This window comes from Acipenser ruthenus, chromosome 19 (genome assembly GCF_902713425.1).
Source record: "Acipenser ruthenus chromosome 19, fAciRut3.2 maternal haplotype, whole genome shotgun sequence".
Classification (NCBI taxonomy): domain Eukaryota; kingdom Metazoa; phylum Chordata; class Actinopteri; order Acipenseriformes; family Acipenseridae; genus Acipenser; species Acipenser ruthenus.
Genome location: NC_081207.1, coordinates 14,228,995 through 14,251,975, shown reverse-complemented (window position 1 = coordinate 14,251,975; position 22,981 = coordinate 14,228,995).

The following is a 22,981-nucleotide window of genomic DNA, read 5'->3' as shown; positions in this document are numbered from 1 at the left end:
ATGTGCAGTGTGGTTTGTTTCTGTGTCAGTGTGCACACACAGACACCCACACTGCACCAACATGTATAAACAAGTCACTGCTCCCACACATACACAAAACAAATCACACTGTATACAGAGAAAAAATGCACACACACCACACACCTACAAAGAAACACCGCACAGTGCACCAACTACTCAAAGTAACAAACCACACTGGTCAAAGTAACAGACCACACTGCACCCACACGTACAAAGAAACACAGCACACTACACACACAGACACAAACCACACTACACCAGCAGGTATAAATAAACAAACCAACACCTAGAAAGAAACACACCACACTGCACGTACACAAACAGAAAAACAAACCACACACAAACACAACACTGCACCCACACGTACACAAAAACAAACTACACTGCATACAGAGAAACAAACACAATGCATTCACAGACACACAAACCACACACCTGCAAAGAAACACACCAGTGCACCAATATACTCAAAGAAACAAACCACACTGAACAAAGTAACACACCACACTGCACCAGTATACACTCACACAGAAACAAACAACACTGCACATACCTAAACACACCACACTGCACCAGCATGTATGAATAAATACAACAACACCTAGAAAGAAACACTGCATGTGCACAAAAGAACACACCACATTATACCCACATAAATAGAGAAACAGAACACTGCACCCACACAAACAGAGAAACACACCACACTACACACACACACCTATAAAGAAACACCGCACAGTGCACCAACATACTCAAAGTAACAAACCACACTTGACAAAGTAACATACCACACTGCACCAGCACACTCAAGGAAAGACACTCATACATAATTAAACAACACTGCACATACCTACACAAACCACACTGCACCAAAACGTATAACGAAAAACACCACACTGCTCCACACAGAGATACACACCACACTACACACACACACAGAAACACCACACTGCACTGAACCCACACGTTGCAAGAAACACTCCACACCGCACCCACACAAACAGAGAAGCACACCGCAGTGTAAGAACACACACAGACAAACACACCACACGTTTCTCGGTTTGTGTAGGTGCGGTGTGGAGTGTTTGTTTCTACGTGTGGGTTCAGTGCAGTGTGGTGTGTCTCTGTCTGTGTGGGTGCATGTGGTATGTTTCTTTGTAGATGTGGGTGCAGTGTGGTTTGTGTCGTGTGGTTTCTTTCTCTGTGTGTAGTGTGGTGTGTTTCTGCTTCTGTGTGTAGTGTGGTGTGTTTCTCTGTGTGGGTGCAGTGTTGTGTTTCTCTATTTATATGGGTATAATGTGGTGTGTTTGTTTGTGTACGTGCAGTGCGTGTGGGTGCAGTGTTTTTTCTTTATACGTTTTGGTGCAGTGTGGTGTGTTTCTTTATACGTGTGGGTGTAGTGTGGTGTGTGTAGGTATGTACAGTGTGGTTTGTTTCTGTGTCAGTGTGCACACACAGACACCCACACTGCACCAACATGTATAAACAAAAGTCACTGCTCCCACACATACACAAAACAAATCACACTGTATTCAGAGAAAAAATGCACACCTACAAAGAAACACCGCACAGTGCACCAACATACTCAAAGTAACAAACCACACTGCACCAGCACACACAAGGAAAGACACTTATACAGAATTAAACAACACTGCACATACCTACACAAACCACACTGCACCAAAACGTATAACGAAAAACACCACACTGCTCCACACAGAGATACACACCACACTACACACACACACAGAAACACCACACTGCACTGAACCCACACGTTGCATGAAACACTCCACACCGCACCCACACAAACAGAGAAGCACACCGCAGTGTAAGAACACACACAGACAAACACACCACACGTTTCTCGGTTTGTGTAGGTGCGGTGTGGAGTGTTTGTTTCTACGTGTGGGTTCAGTGCAGTGTGGTGTGTTTCTCTGTCTGTGTGAATGCATGTGGTATGTTTCTTTGTACATGTGGGTGCAGTGTGGTTTGTGTCGTGTGGTTTCTTTCTCTGTGTGTAGTGTGGTGTGTTTCTGCTTCTGTGTGTAGTGTGGTGTGTTTCTCTGTGTGGGTGCAGTGTTGTGTTTCTCTATTTATATGGGTATAATGTGGTGTGTTTGTTTGTGTACGTGCAGTGCGTGTGGGTGCAGTGTTTTTTCTTTATAGGTTTTGGTGCAGTGTGGTGTGTTTCTTTATACGTGGTGTGTGTAGGTATGTGCAGTGTGGTTTGTTTCTGTGTCAGTGTGCACACACAGACACCCACACTGCACCAACATGTATAAACAAAAGTCACTGCTCCCACACATACACAAAACAAATCACACTGTATACAGAGAAAAAATGCACACACACAACACACCTACAAAGAAACACCGCACAGTGCACCAACTACTCAAAGTAACAAACCACACTGGTCAAAGTAACAGACCACACTGCACCCACACGTACAAAGAAACACAGCACACTACACACACAGACACAAACCACACTACACCAGCAAGTATAAATAAACACACCAACACCTAGAAAGAAACACACCACACTGCACGTACACAAACAGAAAAACAAACCACACACAAACACAACACTGCACCCACACGTACACAAAAACAAACTACACTGCATACAGAGAAACAAACACAATGCATTCACAGACACACAAACCACACACCTGCAAAGAAACACACCAGTGCACCAATATACTCAAAGAAACAAACCACACTGAACAAAGTAACACACCACACTGCACCAGTATACACTCACACAGAAACAAACAACACTGCACATACCTAAACACACCACACTGCACCAGCATGTATGAATAAATACAACAACACCTAGAAAGAAACACTACATGTGCACAAAAGAACACACCACATTATACCCACATAAATAGAGAAACAGAACACTGCACCCACACAAACAGAGAAGCACACCGCAGTGTAAGAACACACACAGACAAACACACCACACGTTTCTCGGTTTGTGTAGGTGCGGTGTGGAGTGTTTGTTTCTACGTGTGAGTTCAGTGCAGTGGTGTGTTTCTCTGTCTGTGTGGTATGTTTCTTTGTAGATGTGGGTGCAGTGTGGTTTGTGTCATGTGGTTTCTTTCTCTGTGTGTAGTGTGGTGTGTTTCTGCTTCTGTGTGTAGTGTGGTGTGTTTCTCTGTGTGGGTGCAGTGTTGTGTTTCTCTATTTATGTGGGTATAATGTGGTGTGTTTGTTTGTGTACGTGCAGTGCGTGTGGGTGCAGTGTTTTTTCTTTATACGTTTTGGTGCAGTGTGGTGTGTTTCTTTATACGTGTGGGTGTAGTGTGGTGTGTGTAGGTATGTGCAGTGTGGTTTGTTCTGTGTCAATGTGCACACACAGACTCCCACACTGCACCAACATGTATAAACAAAAGTCGCTCCCACACATACACAAAATAAATCACACTGTGTACAGAGAAACAAACACCATGCACACACAGACACACACCACACACCTATAAAGAAACACCGCACAGTGCACCAACATACTCAAAGTAACAAACCACACTGCACCAGCACACACAAGGAAAGACACTTATACAGAATTAAACAACACTGCACATACCTACACAAACCACACTGCACCAAAACGTATAACGAAAAACACCACACTGCTCCACACAGAGATACACACCACACTACACACACACACAGAAACACCACACTGCACTGAACCCACACGTTGCAAGAAACACTCCACACCACACCTACACAGAGAAACAAACACCACACTGCACCCACACAAACAGAGAAGCACACCGCAGTGTAGAACACACACAGACAAACACACCACACGTTTCTCGGTTTGTGTAGGTGCGGTGTGGAGTGTTTGTTTCTACGTGTGGGTTCAGTGCAGTGTGGTGTGTCTCTGTCTGTGTGGGTGCATGTGGTATGTTTCTTTGTAGATGTGGGTGCAGTGTGGTTTGTGTCGTGTGGTTTCTTTCTCTGTGTGTAGTGTGGTGTGTTTCTGCTTCTGTGTGTAGTGTGGTGTGTTTCTCTGTGTGGGTGCAGTGTTGTGTTTCTCTATTTATGTGGGTATAATGTGGTGTGTTTGTTTGTGTACGTGCAGTGCGTGTGGGTGCAGTTTTTTTCTTTATACGTTTTGGTGCAGTGTGGTGTGTTTCTTTATACGTGTGGGTGTAGTGTGGTGTGTGTAGGTATGTACAGTGTGGTTTGTTTCTGTGTCAGTGTGCACACACAGACACCCACACTGCACCAACATGTATAAACAAAAGTCACTGCTCCCACACATACACAAAACAAATCACACTGTATTCAGAGTAAAAATGCACACCTACAAAGAAACACCGCACAGTGCACCAACATACTCAAAGTAACAAACCACACTGCACCAGCACACACAAGGAAAGACACTTATACAGAATTAAACAACACTGCACATACCTACACAAACCACACTGCACCAAAACGTATAACGAAAAACACCACACTGCTCCACACAGAGATACACACCACACTACACACACACACAGAAACACCACACTGCACTGAACCCACACGTTGCATGAAACACTCCACACCGCACCCACACAAACAGAGAAGCACACCGCAGTGTAAGAACACACACAGACAAACACACCACACGTTTCTCGGTTTGTGTAGGTGCGGTGTGGAGTGTTTGTTTCTACGTGTGGGTTCAGTGCAGTGTGGTGTGTTTCTCTGTCTGTGTGGATGCATGTGGTATGTTTCTTTGTACATGTGGGTGCAGTGTGGTTTGTGTCGTGTGGTTTCTTTCTCTGTGTGTAGTGTGGTGTGTTTCTGCTTCTGTGTGTAGTGTGGTGTGTTTCTCTGTGTGGGTGCAGTGTTGTGTTTCTCTATTTATATGGGTATAATGTGGTGTGTTTGTTTGTGTACGTGCAGTGCGTGTGGGTGCAGTGTTTTTTCTTTATACGTTTTGGTGCAGTGTGGTGTGTTTCTTTATACGTGTGGGTGTAGTGTGGTGTGTGTAGGTATGTACAGTGTGGTTTGTTTCTGTGTCAGTGTGCACACACAGACACCCACACTGCACCAACATGTATAAACAAAAGTCACTGCTCCCACACATACACAAAACAAATCACACTGTATTCAGAGAAAAAATGCACACCTACAAAGAAACACCGCACAGTGCACCAACATACTCAAAGTAACAAACCACACTGCACCAGCACACACAAGGAAAGACACTTATACAGAATTAAACAACACTGCACATACCTACACAAACCACACTGCACCAAAACGTATAACGAAAAACACCACACTGCTCCACACAGAGATACACACCACACTACACACACACACAGAAACACCACACTGCACTGAACCCACACGTTGCATGAAACACTCCACACCGCACCCACACAAACAGAGAAGCACACCGCAGTGTAAGAACACACACAGACAAACACACCACACGTTTCTCGGTTTGTGTAGGTGCGGTGTGGAGTGTTTGTTTCTACGTGTGGGTTCAGTGCAGTGTGGTGTGTTTCTCTGTCTGTGTGGGTGCATGTGGTATGTTTCTTTGTACATGTGGGTGCAGTGTGGTTTGTGTCGTGTGGTTTCTTTCTCTGTGTGTAGTGTGGTGTGTTTCTGCTTCTGTGTGTAGTGTGGTGTGTTTCTCTGTGTGGGTGCAGTGTTGTGTTTCTCTATTTATATGGGTATAATGTGGTGTGTTTGTTTGTGTACGTGCAGTGCGTGTGGGTGCAGTGTTTTTTCTTTATACGTTTTGGTGCAGTGTGGTGTGTTTCTTTATACGTGGTGTGTGTAGGTATGTGCAGTGTGGTTTGTTTCTGTGTCAGTGTGCACACACAGACACCCACACTGCACCAACATGTATAAACAAGTCACTGCTCCCACACATACACAAAACAAATCACACTGTATACAGAGAAAAAATGCACACACACCACACACCTACAAAGAAACACCGCACAGTGCACCAACTACTCAAAGTAACAAACCACACTGGTCAAAGTAACAGACCACACTGCACCCACACGTACAAAGAAACACAGCACACTACACACACAGACACAAACCACACTACACCAGCAGGTATAAATAAACAAACCAACACCTAGAAAGAAACACACCACACTGCACGTACACAAACAGAAAAACAAACCACACACAAACACAACACTGCACCCACACGTACACAAAAACAAACTACACTGCATACAGAGAAACAAACACAATGCATTCACAGACACACAAACCACACACCTGCAAAGAAACACACCAGTGCACCAATATACTCAAAGAAACAAACCACACTGAACAAAGTAACACACCACACTGCACCAGTATACACTCACACAGAAACAAACAACACTGCACATACCTAAACACACCACACTGCACCAGCATGTATGAATAAATACAACAACACCTAGAAAGAAACACTGCATGTGCACAAAAGAACACACCACATTATACCCACATAAATAGAGAAACAGAACACTGCACCCACACAAACAGAGAAACACACCACACTACACACACACACCTATAAAGAAACACCGCACAGTGCACCAACATACTCAAAGTAACAAACCACACTTGACAAAGTAACATACCACACTGCACCAGCACACTCAAGGAAAGACACTCATACATAATTAAACAACACTGCACATACCTACACAAACCACACTGCACCAAAACGTATAACGAAAAACACCACACTGCTCCACACAGAGATACACACCACACTACACACACACACAGAAACACCACACTGCACTGAACCCACACGTTGCAAGAAACACTCCACACCGCACCCACACAAACAGAGAAGCACACCGCAGTGTAAGAACACACACAGACAAACACACCACACGTTTCTCGGTTTGTGTAGGTGCGGTGTGGAGTGTTTGTTTCTACGTGTGGGTTCAGTGCAGTGTGGTGTGTCTCTGTCTGTGTGGGTGCATGTGGTATGTTTCTTTGTAGATGTGGGTGCAGTGTGGTTTGTGTCGTGTGGTTTCTTTCTCTGTGTGTAGTGTGGTGTGTTTCTGCTTCTGTGTGTAGTGTGGTGTGTTTCTCTGTGTGGGTGCAGTGTTGTGTTTCTCTATTTATATGGGTATAATGTGGTGTGTTTGTTTGTGTACGTGCAGTGCGTGTGGGTGCAGTGTTTTTTCTTTATACGTTTTGGTGCAGTGTGGTGTGTTTCTTTATACGTGTGGGTGTAGTGTGGTGTGTGTAGGTATGTACAGTGTGGTTTGTTTCTGTGTCAGTGTGCACACACAGACACCCACACTGCACCAACATGTATAAACAAAAGTCACTGCTCCCACACATACACAAAACAAATCACACTGTATTCAGAGAAAAAATGCACACCTACAAAGAAACACCGCACAGTGCACCAACATACTCAAAGTAACAAACCACACTGCACCAGCACACACAAGGAAAGACACTTATACAGAATTAAACAACAGTGCACATACCTACACAAACCACACTGCACCAAAACGTATAACGAAAAACACCACACTGCTCCACACAGAGATACACACCACACTACACACACACACAGAAACACCACACTGCACTGAACCCACACGTTGCATGAAACACTCCACACCGCACCCACACAAACAGAGAAGCACACCGCAGTGTAAGAACACACACAGACAAACACACCACACGTTTCTCGGTTTGTGTAGGTGCGGTGTGGAGTGTTTGTTTCTACGTGTGGGTTCAGTGCAGTGTGGTGTGTTTCTCTGTCTGTGTGAATGCATGTGGTATGTTTCTTTGTACATGTGGGTGCAGTGTGGTTTGTGTCGTGTGGTTTCTTTCTCTGTGTGTAGTGTGGTGTGTTTCTGCTTCTGTGTGTAGTGTGGTGTGTTTCTCTGTGTGGGTGCAGTGTTGTGTTTCTCTATTTATATGGGTATAATGTGGTGTGTTTGTTTGTGTACGTGCAGTGCGTGTGGGTGCAGTGTTTTTTCTTTATAGGTTTTGGTGCAGTGTGGTGTGTTTCTTTATACGTGGTGTGTGTAGGTATGTGCAGTGTGGTTTGTTTCTGTGTCAGTGTGCACACACAGACACCCACACTGCACCAACATGTATAAACAAAAGTCACTGCTCCCACACATACACAAAACAAATCACACTGTATACAGAGAAAAAATGCACACACACAACACACCTACAAAGAAACACCGCACAGTGCACCAACTACTCAAAGTAACAAACCACACTGGTCAAAGTAACAGACCACACTGCACCCACACGTACAAAGAAACACAGCACACTACACACACAGACACAAACCACACTACACCAGCAAGTATAAATAAACACACCAACACCTAGAAAGAAACACACCACACTGCACGTACACAAACAGAAAAACAAACCACACACAAACACAACACTGCACCCACACGTACACAAAAACAAACTACACTGCATACAGAGAAACAAACACAATGCATTCACAGACACACAAACCACACACCTGCAAAGAAACACACCAGTGCACCAATATACTCAAAGAAACAAACCACACTGAACAAAGTAACACACCACACTGCACCAGTATACACTCACACAGAAACAAACAACACTGCACATACCTAAACACACCACACTGCACCAGCATGTATGAATAAATACAACAACACCTAGAAAGAAACACTACATGTGCACAAAAGAACACACCACATTATACCCACATAAATAGAGAAACAGAACACTGCACCCACACAAACAGAGAAGCACACCGCAGTGTAAGAACACACACAGACAAACACACCACACGTTTCTCGGTTTGTGTAGGTGCGGTGTGGAGTGTTTGTTTCTACGTGTGAGTTCAGTGCAGTGGTGTGTTTCTCTGTCTGTGTGGTATGTTTCTTTGTAGATGTGGGTGCAGTGTGGTTTGTGTCATGTGGTTTCTTTCTCTGTGTGTAGTGTGGTGTGTTTCTGCTTCTGTGTGTAGTGTGGTGTGTTTCTCTGTGTGGGTGCAGTGTTGTGTTTCTCTATTTATGTGGGTATAATGTGGTGTGTTTGTTTGTGTACGTGCAGTGCGTGTGGGTGCAGTGTTTTTTCTTTATACGTTTTGGTGCAGTGTGGTGTGTTTCTTTATACGTGTGGGTGTAGTGTGGTGTGTGTAGGTATGTGCAGTGTGGTTTGTTCTGTGTCAATGTGCACACACAGACTCCCACACTGCACCAACATGTATAAACAAAAGTCGCTCCCACACATACACAAAATAAATCACACTGTGTACAGAGAAACAAACACCATGCACACACAGACACACACCACACACCTATAAAGAAACACCGCACAGTGCACCAACATACTCAAAGTAACAAACCACACTGCACCAGCACACACAAGGAAAGACACTTATACAGAATTAAACAACACTGCACATACCTACACAAACCACACTGCACCAAAACGTATAACGAAAAACACCACACTGCTCCACACAGAGATACACACCACACTACACACACACACAGAAACACCACACTGCACTGAACCCACACGTTGCAAGAAACACTCCACACCGCACCCACACAAACAGAGAAGCACACCGCAGTGTAAGAACACACACACAGACAAACACACCACACTGCACCCACACGTACAAAGAAACAGAGCACACTACACACACCACACTACACCAGCACGTATAAATAAACACACCAATACCTAGAAAGAAACACACCACACCGCACGTACACCACATCATACCCACATAAACAGAGAAACACACCACACTACACACACACCTATAAAGAAACACCGCACAGTGCACCAACATACTCAAAGTAACAAACCACACTTGACAAAGTAACATACCACACTGCACCAGCACACTCAAGGAAAGACACTCATACATAATTAAACAACACTGCACATACCTACACACACCACACTGCACCAAAACGTATAACGAAAAACACCACACTGCTCTCACACAGAGAAACACACCTTACACACACACACAGAAACACCACACTGCACCCACACGTTGCAAGAAACACTCCACACCACACCTACACAGAGAAACAAACACCACACTGCACCCACACAAACAGAGAAGCACACCGCAGTGTAGAACACACACAGACAAACACACCACACGTTTCTCGGTTTGTGTAGGTGCGGTGTGGAGTGTTTGTTTCTACGTGTGGGTTCAGTGCAGTGTGGTGTGTCTCTGTCTGTGTGGGTGCATGTGGTATGTTTCTTTGTAGATGTGGGTGCAGTGTGGTTTGTGTCGTGTGGTTTCTTTCTCTGTGTGTAGTGTGGTGTGTTTCTGCTTCTGTGTGTAGTGTGGTGTGTTTCTCTGTGTGGGTGCAGTGTTGTGTTTCTCTATTTATGTGGGTATAATGTGGTGTGTTTGTTTGTGTACGTGCAGTGCGTGTGGGTGCAGTGTTTTTTCTTTATACGTTTTGGTGCAGTGTGGTGTGTTTCTTTATACGTGTGGGTGTAGTGTGGTGTGTGTAGGTATGTACAGTGTGGTTTGTTTCTGTGTCAGTGTGCACACACAGACACCCACACTGCACCAACATGTATAAACAAAAGTCACTGCTCCCACACATACACAAAACAAATCACACTGTATTCAGAGAAAAAATGCACACCTACAAAGAAACACCGCACAGTGCACCAACATACTCAAAGTAACAAACCACACTGCACCAGCACACACAAGGAAAGACACTTATACAGAATTAAACAACACTGCACATACCTACACAAACCACACTGCACCAAAACGTATAACGAAAAACACCACACTGCTCCACACAGAGATACACACCACACTACACACACACACAGAAACACCACACTGCACTGAACCCACACGTTGCATGAAACACTCCACACCGCACCCACACAAACAGAGAAGCACACCGCAGTGTAAGAACACACACAGACAAACACACCACACGTTTCTCGGTTTGTGTAGGTGCGGTGTGGAGTGTTTGTTTCTACGTGTGGGTTCAGTGCAGTGTGGTGTGTTTCTCTGTGTGGGTGCAGTGTTGTGTTTCTCTATTTATATGGGTATAATGTGGTGTGTTTGTTTGTGTACGTGCAGTGCGTGTGGGTGCAGTGTTTTTTCTTTATACGTTTTGGTGCAGTGTGGTGTGTTTCTTTATACGTGTGGGTGTAGTGTGGTGTGTGTAGGTATGTACAGTGTGGTTTGTTTCTGTGTCAGTGTGCACACACAGACACCCACACTGCACCAACATGTATAAACAAAAGTCACTGCTCCCACACATACACAAAACAAATCACACTGTATTCAGAGAAAAAATGCACACCTACAAAGAAACACCGCACAGTGCACCAACATACTCAAAGTAACAAACCACACTGCACCAGCACACACAAGGAAAGACACTTATACAGAATTAAACAACACTGCACATACCTACACAAACCACACTGCACCAAAACGTATAACGAAAAACACCACACTGCTCCACACAGAGATACACACCACACTACACACACACACAGAAACACCACACTGCACTGAACCCACACGTTGCATGAAACACTCCACACCGCACCCACACAAACAGAGAAGCACACCGCAGTGTAAGAACACACACAGACAAACACACCACACGTTTCTCGGTTTGTGTAGGTGCGGTGTGGAGTGTTTGTTTCTACGTGTGGGTTCAGTGCAGTGTGGTGTGTTTCTCTGTCTGTGTGGGTGCATGTGGTATGTTTCTTTGTACATGTGGGTGCAGTGTGGTTTGTGTCGTGTGGTTTCTTTCTCTGTGTGTAGTGTGGTGTGTTTCTGCTTCTGTGTGTAGTGTGGTGTGTTTCTCTGTGTGGGTGCAGTGTTGTGTTTCTCTATTTATATGGGTATAATGTGGTGTGTTTGTTTGTGTACGTGCAGTGCGTGTGGGTGCAGTGTTTTTTCTTTATACGTTTTGGTGCAGTGTGGTGTGTTTCTTTATACGTGGTGTGTGTAGGTATGTGCAGTGTGGTTTGTTTCTGTGTCAGTGTGCACACACAGACACCCACACTGCACCAACATGTATAAACAAGTCACTGCTCCCACACATACACAAAACAAATCACACTGTATACAGAGAAAAAATGCACACACACCACACACCTACAAAGAAACACCGCACAGTGCACCAACTACTCAAAGTAACAAACCACACTGGTCAAAGTAACAGACCACACTGCACCCACACGTACAAAGAAACACAGCACACTACACACACAGACACAAACCACACTACACCAGCAGGTATAAATAAACAAACCAACACCTAGAAAGAAACACACCACACTGCACGTACACAAACAGAAAAACAAACCACACACAAACACAACACTGCACCCACACGTACACAAAAACAAACTACACTGCATACAGAGAAACAAACACAATGCATTCACAGACACACAAACCACACACCTGCAAAGAAACACACCAGTGCACCAATATACTCAAAGAAACAAACCACACTGAACAAAGTAACACACCACACTGCACCAGTATACACTCACACAGAAACAAACAACACTGCACATACCTAAACACACCACACTGCACCAGCATGTATGAATAAATACAACAACACCTAGAAAGAAACACTGCATGTGCACAAAAGAACACACACATTATACCCACATAAATAGAGAAACAGAACACTGCACCCACACAAACAGAGAAACACACCACACTACACACACACACCTATAAAGAAACACCGCACAGTGCACCAACATACTCAAAGTAACAAACCACACTTGACAAAGTAACATACCACACTGCACCAGCACACTCAAGGAAAGACACTCATACATAATTAAACAACACTGCACATACCTACACAAACCACACTGCACCAAAACGTATAACGAAAAACACCACACTGCTCCACACAGAGATACACACCACACTACACACACACACAGAAACACCACACTGCACTGAACCCACACGTTGCAAGAAACACTCCACACCGCACCCACACAAACAGAGAAGCACACCGCAGTGTAAGAACACACACAGACAAACACACCACACGTTTCTCGGTTTGTGTAGGTGCGGTGTGGAGTGTTTGTTTCTACGTGTGGGTTCAGTGCAGTGTGGTGTGTCTCTGTCTGTGTGGGTGCATGTGGTATGTTTCTTTGTAGATGTGGGTGCAGTGTGGTTTGTGTCGTGTGGTTTCTTTCTCTGTGTGTAGTGTGGTGTGTTTCTGCTTCTGTGTGTAGTGTGGTGTGTTTCTCTGTGTGGGTGCAGTGTTGTGTTTCTCTATTTATATGGGTATAATGTGGTGTGTTTGTTTGTGTACGTGCAGTGCGTGTGGGTGCAGTGTTTTTTCTTTATACGTTTTGGTGCAGTGTGGTGTGTTTCTTTATACGTGTGGGTGTAGTGTGGTGTGTGTAGGTATGTACAGTGTGGTTTGTTTCTGTGTCAGTGTGCACACACAGACACCCACACTGCACCAACATGTATAAACAAAAGTCACTGCTCCCACACATACACAAAACAAATCACACTGTATTCAGAGAAAAAATGCACACCTACAAAGAAACACCGCACAGTGCACCAACATACTCAAAGTAACAAACCACACTGCACCAGCACACACAAGGAAAGACACTTATACAGAATTAAACAACACTGCACATACCTACACAAACCACACTGCACCAAAACGTATAACGAAAAACACCACACTGCTCCACACAGAGATACACACCACACTACACACACACACAGAAACACCACACTGCACTGAACCCACACGTTGCATGAAACACTCCACACCGCACCCACACAAACAGAGAAGCACACCGCAGTGTAAGAACACACACAGACAAACACACCACACGTTTCTCGGTTTGTGTAGGTGCGGTGTGGAGTGTTTGTTTCTACGTGTGGGTTCAGTGCAGTGTGGTGTGTTTCTCTGTCTGTGTGAATGCATGTGGTATGTTTCTTTGTACATGTGGGTGCAGTGTGGTTTGTGTCGTGTGGTTTCTTTCTCTGTGTGTAGTGTGGTGTGTTTCTGCTTCTGTGTGTAGTGTGGTGTGTTTCTCTGTGTGGGTGCAGTGTTGTGTTTCTCTATTTATATGGGTATAATGTGGTGTGTTTGTTTGTGTACGTGCAGTGCGTGTGGGTGCAGTGTTTTTTCTTTATAGGTTTTGGTGCAGTGTGGTGTGTTTCTTTATACGTGGTGTGTGTAGGTATGTGCAGTGTGGTTTGTTTCTGTGTCAGTGTGCACACACAGACACCCACACTGCACCAACATGTATAAACAAAAGTCACTGCTCCCACACATACACAAAACAAATCACACTGTATACAGAGAAAAAATGCACACACACAACACACCTACAAAGAAACACCGCACAGTGCACCAACTACTCAAAGTAACAAACCACACTGGTCAAAGTAACAGACCACACTGCACCCACACGTACAAAGAAACACAGCACACTACACACACAGACACAAACCACACTACACCAGCAAGTATAAATAAACACACCAACACCTAGAAAGAAACACACCACACTGCACGTACACAAACAGAAAAACAAACCACACACAAACACAACACTGCACCCACACGTACACAAAAACAAACTACACTGCATACAGAGAAACAAACACAATGCATTCACAGACACACAAACCACACACCTGCAAAGAAACACACCAGTGCACCAATATACTCAAAGAAACAAACCACACTGAACAAAGTAACACACCACACTGCACCAGTATACACTCACACAGAAACAAACAACACTGCACATACCTAAACACACCACACTGCACCAGCATGTATGAATAAATACAACAACACCTAGAAAGAAACACTACATGTGCACAAAAGAACACACCACATTATACCCACATAAATAGAGAAACAGAACACTGCACCCACACAAACAGAGAAGCACACCGCAGTGTAAGAACACACACAGACAAACACACCACACGTTTCTCGGTTTGTGTAGGTGCGGTGTGGAGTGTTTGTTTCTACGTGTGAGTTCAGTGCAGTGGTGTGTTTCTCTGTCTGTGTGGTATGTTTCTTTGTAGATGTGGGTGCAGTGTGGTTTGTGTCGTGTGGTTTCTTTCTCTGTGTGTAGTGTGGTGTGTTTCTGCTTCTGTGTGTAGTGTGGTGTGTTTCTCTGTGTGGGTGCAGTGTTGTGTTTCTCTATTTATGTGGGTATAATGTGGTGTGTTTGTTTGTGTACGTGCAGTGCGTGTGGGTGCAGTGTTTTTTCTTTATACGTTTTGGTGCAGTGTGGTGTGTTTCTTTATACGTGTGGGTGTAGTGTGGTGTGTGTAGGTATGTGCAGTGTGGTTTGTTCTGTGTCAATGTGCACACACAGACTCCCACACTGCACCAACATGTATAAACAAAAGTCGCTCCCACACATACACAAAATAAATCACACTGTGTACAGAGAAACAAACACCATGCACACACAGACACACACCACACACCTATAAAGAAACACCGCACAGTGCACCAACATACTCAAAGTAACAAACCACACTGCACCAGCACACACAAGGAAAGACACTTATACAGAATTAAACAACACTGCACATACCTACACAAACCACACTGCACCAAAACGTATAACGAAAAACACCACACTGCTCCACACAGAGATACACACCACACTACACACACACACAGAAACACCACACTGCACTGAACCCACACGTTGCAAGAAACACTCCACACCACACCTACACAGAGAAACAAACACCACACTGCACCCACACAAACAGAGAAGCACACCGCAGTGTAGAACACACACAGACAAACACACCACACGTTTCTCGGTTTGTGTAGGTGCGGTGTGGAGTGTTTGTTTCTACGTGTGGGTTCAGTGCAGTGTGGTGTGTCTCTGTCTGTGTGGGTGCATGTGGTATGTTTCTTTGTAGATGTGGGTGCAGTGTGGTTTGTGTCGTGTGGTTTCTTTCTCTGTGTGTAGTGTGGTGTGTTTCTGCTTCTGTGTGTAGTGTGGTGTGTTTCTCTGTGTGGGTGCAGTGTTGTGTTTCTCTATTTATGTGGGTATAATGTGGTGTGTTTGTTTGTGTACGTGCAGTGCGTGTGGGTGCAGTTTTTTTCTTTATACGTTTTGGTGCAGTGTGGTGTGTTTCTTTATACGTGTGGGTGTAGTGTGGTGTGTGTAGGTATGTACAGTGTGGTTTGTTTCTGTGTCAGTGTGCACACACAGACACCCACACTGCACCAACATGTATAAACAAAAGTCACTGCTCCCACACATACACAAAACAAATCACACTGTATTCAGAGAAAAAATGCACACCTACAAAGAAACACCGCACAGTGCACCAACATACTCAAAGTAACAAACCACACTGCACCAGCACACACAAGGAAAGACACTTATACAGAATTAAACAACACTGCACATACCTACACAAACCACACTGCACCAAAACGTATAACGAAAAACACCACACTGCTCCACACAGAGATACACACCACACTACACACACACACAGAAACACCACACTGCACTGAACCCACACGTTGCATGAAACACTCCACACCGCACCCACACAAACAGAGAAGCACACCGCAGTGTAAGAACACACACAGACAAACACACCACACGTTTCTCGGTTTGTGTAGGTGCGGTGTGGAGTGTTTGTTTCTACGTGTGGGTTCAGTGCAGTGTGGTGTGTTTCTCTGTCTGTGTGGATGCATGTGGTATGTTTCTTTGTACATGTGGGTGCAGTGTGGTTTGTGTCGTGTGGTTTCTTTCTCTGTGTGTAGTGTGGTGTGTTTCTGCTTCTGTGTGTAGTGTGGTGTGTTTCTCTGTGTGGGTGCAGTGTTGTGTTTCTCTATTTATATGGGTATAATGTGGTGTGTTTGTTTGTGTACGTGCAGTGCGTGTGGGTGCAGTGTTTTTTCTTTATAGGTTTTGGTGCAGTGTGGTGTGTTTCTTTATACGTGGTGTGTGTAGGTATGTGCAGTGTGGTTTGTTTCTGTGTCAGTGTGCACACACAGACACCCACACTGCACCAACATGTATAAACAAAAGTCACTGCTCCCACACATACACAAAACAAATCACACTGTATACAGAGAAAAAATGCACACACACAACACACCTACAAAGAAACACCGCACAGTGCACCAACTACTCAAAGTAACAAACCACACTGGTCAAAGTAACAGACCACACTGCACCCACACGTACAAAGAAACACAGCACACTACACACACAGACACAAACCACACTACACCAGCAAGTATAAATAAACACACCAACACCTAGAAAGAAACACACCACACTGCACGTACACAAACAGAAAAACAAACCACACACAAACACAACACTGCACCCACACGTACACAAAAACAAACTACACTGCATACAGAGAAACAAACACAATGCATTCACAGACACACAAACCACACACCTGCAAAGAAACACACCAGTGCACCAATATACTCAAAGAAACAAACCACACTGAACAAAGTAACACACCACACTGCACCAGTATACACTCACACAGAAACAAACAACACTGCACATACCTAAACACACCACACTGCACCAGCATGTATGAATAAATACAACAACACCTAGAAAGAAACACTACATGTGCACAAAAGAACACACCACATTATACCCACATAAATAGAGAAACAGAACACTGCACCCACACAAACAGAGAAGCACACCGCAGTGTAAGAACACACACAGACAAACACACCACACGTTTCTCGGTTTGTGTAGGTGCGGTGTGGAGTGTTTGTTTCTACGTGTGAGTTCAGTGCAGTGGTGTGTTTCTCTGTCTGTGTGGTATGTTTCTTTGTAGATGTGGGTGCAGTGTGGTTTGTGTCATGTGGTTTCTTTCTCTGTGTGTAGTGTGGTGTGTTTCTGCTTCTGTGTGTAGTGTGGTGTGTTTCTCTGTGTGGGTGCAGTGTTGTGTTTCTCTATTTATGTGGGTATAATGTGGTGTGTTTGTTTGTGTACGTGCAGTGCGTGTGGGTGCAGTGTTTTTTCTTTATACGTTTTGGTGCAGTGTGGTGTGTTTCTTTATACGTGTGGGTGTAGTGTGGTGTGTGTAGGTATGTGCAGTGTGGTTTGTTCTGTGTCAATGTGCACACACAGACTCCCACACTGCACCAACATGTATAAACAAAAGTCGCTCCCACACATACACAAAATAAATCACACTGTGTACAGAGAAACAAACACCATGCACACACAGACACACACCACACACCTATAAAGAAACACCGCACAGTGCACCAACATACTCAAAGTAACAAACCACACTGCACCAGCACACACAAGGAAAGACACTTATACAGAATTAAACAACACTGCACATACCTACACAAACCACACTGCACCAAAACGTATAACGAAAAACACCACACTGCTCCACACAGAGATACACACCACACTACACACACACACAGAAACACCACACTGCACTGAACCCACACGTTGCAAGAAACACTCCACACCACACCTACACAGAGAAACAAACACCACACTGCACCCACACAAACAGAGAAGCACACCGCAGTGTAGAACACACACAGACAAACACACCACACGTTTCTCGGTTTGTGTAGGTGCGGTGTGGAGTGTTTGTTTCTACGTGTGGGTTCAGTGCAGTGTGGTGTGTCTCTGTCTGTGTGGGTGCATGTGGTATGTTTCTTTGTAGATGTGGGTGCAGTGTGGTTTGTGTCGTGTGGTTTCTTTCTCTGTGTGTAGTGTGGTGTGTTTCTGCTTCTGTGTGTAGTGTGGTGTGTTTCTCTGTGTGGGTGCAGTGTTGTGTTTCTCTATTTATGTGGGTATAATGTGGTGTGTTTGTTTGTGTACGTGCAGTGCGTGTGGGTGCAGTTTTTTTCTTTATACGTTTTGGTGCAGTGTGGTGTGTTTCTTTATACGTGTGGGTGTAGTGTGGTGTGTGTAGGTATGTACAGTGTGGTTTGTTTCTGTGTCAGTGTGCACACACAGACACCCACACTGCACCAACATGTATAAACAAAAGTCACTGCTCCCACACATACACAAAACAAATCACACTGTATTCAGAGAAAAAATGCACACCTACAAAGAAACACCGCACAGTGCACCAACATACTCAAAGTAACAAACCACACTGCACCAGCACACACAAGGAAAGACACTTATACAGAATTAAACAACACTGCACATACCTACACAAACCACACTGCACCAAAACGTATAACGAAAAACACCACACTGCTCCACACAGAGATACACACCACACTACACACACACACAGAAACACCACACTGCACTGAACCCACACGTTGCATGAAACACTCCACACCGCACCCACACAAACAGAGAAGCACACCGCAGTGTAAGAACACACACAGACAAACACACCACACGTTTCTCGGTTTGTGTAGGTGCGGTGTGGAGTGTTTGTTTCTACGTGTGGGTTCAGTGCAGTGTGGTGTGTTTCTCTGTCTGTGTGGATGCATGTGGTATGTTTCTTTGTACATGTGGGTGCAGTGTGGTTTGTGTCGTGTGGTTTCTTTCTCTGTGTGTAGTGTGGTGTGTTTCTGCTTCTGTGTGTAGTGTGGTGTGTTTCTCTGTGTGGGTGCAGTGTTGTGTTTCTCTATTTATATGGGTATAATGTGGTGTGTTTGTTTGTGTACGTGCAGTGCGTGTGGGTGCAGTGTTTTTTCTTTATAGGTTTTGGTGCAGTGTGGTGTGTTTCTTTATACGTGGTGTGTGTAGGTATGTGCAGTGTGGTTTGTTTCTGTGTCAGTGTGCACACACAGACACCCACACTGCACCAACATGTATAAACAAAAGTCACTGCTCCCACACATACACAAAACAAATCACACTGTATACAGAGAAAAAATGCACACACACAACACACCTACAAAGAAACACCGCACAGTGCACCAACTACTCAAAGTAACAAACCACACTGGTCAAAGTAACAGACCACACTGCACCCACACGTACAAAGAAACACAGCACACTACACACACAGACACAAACCACACTACACCAGCAAGTATAAATAAACACACCAACACCTAGAAAGAAACACACCACACTGCACGTACACAAACAGAAAAACAAACCACACACAAACACAACACTGCACCCACACGTACACAAAAACAAACTACACTGCATACAGAGAAACAAACACAATGCATTCACAGACACACAAACCACACACCTGCAAAGAAACACACCAGTGCACCAATATACTCAAAGAAACAAACCACACTGAACAAAGTAACACACCACACTGCACCAGTATACACTCACACAGAAACAAACAACACTGCACATACCTAAACACACCACACTGCACCAGCATGTATGAATAAATACAACAACACCTAGAAAGAAACACTACATGTGCACAAAAGAACACACCACATTATACCCACATAAATAGAGAAACAGAACACTGCACCCACACAAACAGAGAAGCACACCGCAGTGTAAGAACACACACAGACAAACACACCACACGTTTCTCGGTTTGTGTAGGTGCGGTGTGGAGTGTTTGTTTCTACGTGTGAGTTCAGTGCAGTGGTGTGTTTCTCTGTCTGTGTGGTATGTTTCTTTGTAGATGTGGGTGCAGTGTGGTTTGTGTCATGTGGTTTCTTTCTCTGTGTGTAGTGTGGTGTGTTTCTGCTTCTGTGTGTAGTGTGGTGTGTTTCTCTGTGTGGGTGCAGTGTTGTGTTTCTCTATTTATGTGGGTATAATGTGGTGTGTTTGTTTGTGTACGTGCAGTGCGTGTGGGTGCAGTGTTTTTTCTTTATACGTTTTGGTGCAGTGTGGTGTGTTTCTTTATACGTGTGGGTGTAGTGTGGTGTGTGTAGGTATGTGCAGTGTGGTTTGTTCTGTGTCAATGTGCACACACAGACTCCCACACTGCACCAACATGTATAAACAAAAGTCGCTCCCACACATACACAAAATAAATCACACTGTGTACAGAGAAACAAACACCATGCACACACAGACACACACCACACACCTATAAAGAAACACCGCACAGTGCACCAACATACTCAAAGTAACAAACCACACTGCACCAGCACACACAAGGAAAGACACTTATACAGAATTAAACAACACTGCACATACCTACACAAACCACACTGCACCAAAACGTATAACGAAAAACACCACACTGCTCCACACAGAGATACACACCACACTACACACACACACAGAAACACCACACTGCACTGAACCCACACGTTGCATGAAACACTCCACACCGCACCCACACAAACAGAGAAGCACACCGCAGTGTAAGAACACACACAGACAAACACACCACACGTTTCTCGGTTTGTGTAGGTGCGGTGTGGAGTGTTTGTTTCTACGTGTGGGTTCAGTGCAGTGTGGTGTGTTTCTCTGTCTGTGTGGATGCATGTGGTATGTTTCTTTGTACATGTGGGTGCAGTGTGGTTTGTGTCGTGTGGTTTCTTTCTCTGTGTGTAGTGTGGTGTGTTTCTGCTTCTGTGTGTAGTGTGGTGTGTTTCTCTGTGTGGGTGCAGTGTTGTGTTTCTCTATTTATATGGGTATAATGTGGTGTGTTTGTTTGTGTACGTGCAGTGCGTGTGGGTGCAGTGTTTTTTCTTTATAGGTTTTGGTGCAGTGTGGTGTGTTTCTTTATACGTGGTGTGTGTAGGTATGTGCAGTGTGGTTTGTTTCTGTGTCAGTGTGCACACACAGACACCCACACTGCACCAACATGTATAAACAAAAGTCACTGCTCCCACACATACACAAAACAAATCACACTGTATACAGAGAAAAAATGCACACACACAACACACCTACAAAGAAACACCGCACAGTGCACCAACTACTCAAAGTAACAAACCACACTGGTCAAAGTAACAGACCACACTGCACCCACACGTACAAAGAAACACAGCACACTACACACACAGACACAAACCACACTACACCAGCAAGTATAAATAAACACACCAACACCTAGAAAGAAACACACCACACTGCACGTACACAAACAGAAAAACAAACCACACACAAACACAACACTGCACCCACACGTACACAAAAACAAACTACACTGCATACAGAGAAACAAACACAATGCATTCACAGACACACAAACCACACACCTGCAAAGAAACACACCAGTGCACCAATATACTCAAAGAAACAAACCACACTGAACAAAGTAACACACCACACTGCACCAGTATACACTCACACAGAAACAAACAACACTGCACATACCTAAACACACCACACTGCACCAGCATGTATGAATAAATACAACAACACCTAGAAAGAAACACTACATGTGCACAAAAGAACACACCACATTATACCCACATAAATAGAGAAACAGAACACTGCACCCACACAAACAGAGAAGCACACCGCAGTGTAAGAACACACACAGACAAACACACCACACGTTTCTCGGTTTGTGTAGGTGCGGTGTGGAGTGTTTGTTTCTACGTGTGAGTTCAGTGCAGTGGTGTGTTTCTCTGTCTGTGTGGTATGTTTCTTTGTAGATGTGGGTGCAGTGTGGTTTGTGTCGTGTGGTTTCTTTCTCTGTGTGTAGTGTGGTGTGTTTCTGCTTCTGTGTGTAGTGTGGTGTGTTTCTCTGTGTGGGTGCAGTGTTGTGTTTCTCTATTTATGTGGGTATAATGTGGTGTGTTTGTTTGTGTACGTGCAGTGCGTGTGGGTGCAGTGTTTTTTCTTTATACGTTTTGGTGCAGTGTGGTGTGTTTCTTTATACGTGTGGGTGTAGTGTGGTGTGTGTAGGTATGTGCAGTGTGGTTTGTTCTGTGTCAATGTGCACACACAGACTCCCACACTGCACCAACATGTATAAACAAAAGTCGCTCCCACACATACACAAAATAAATCACACTGTGTACAGAGAAACAAACACCATGCAC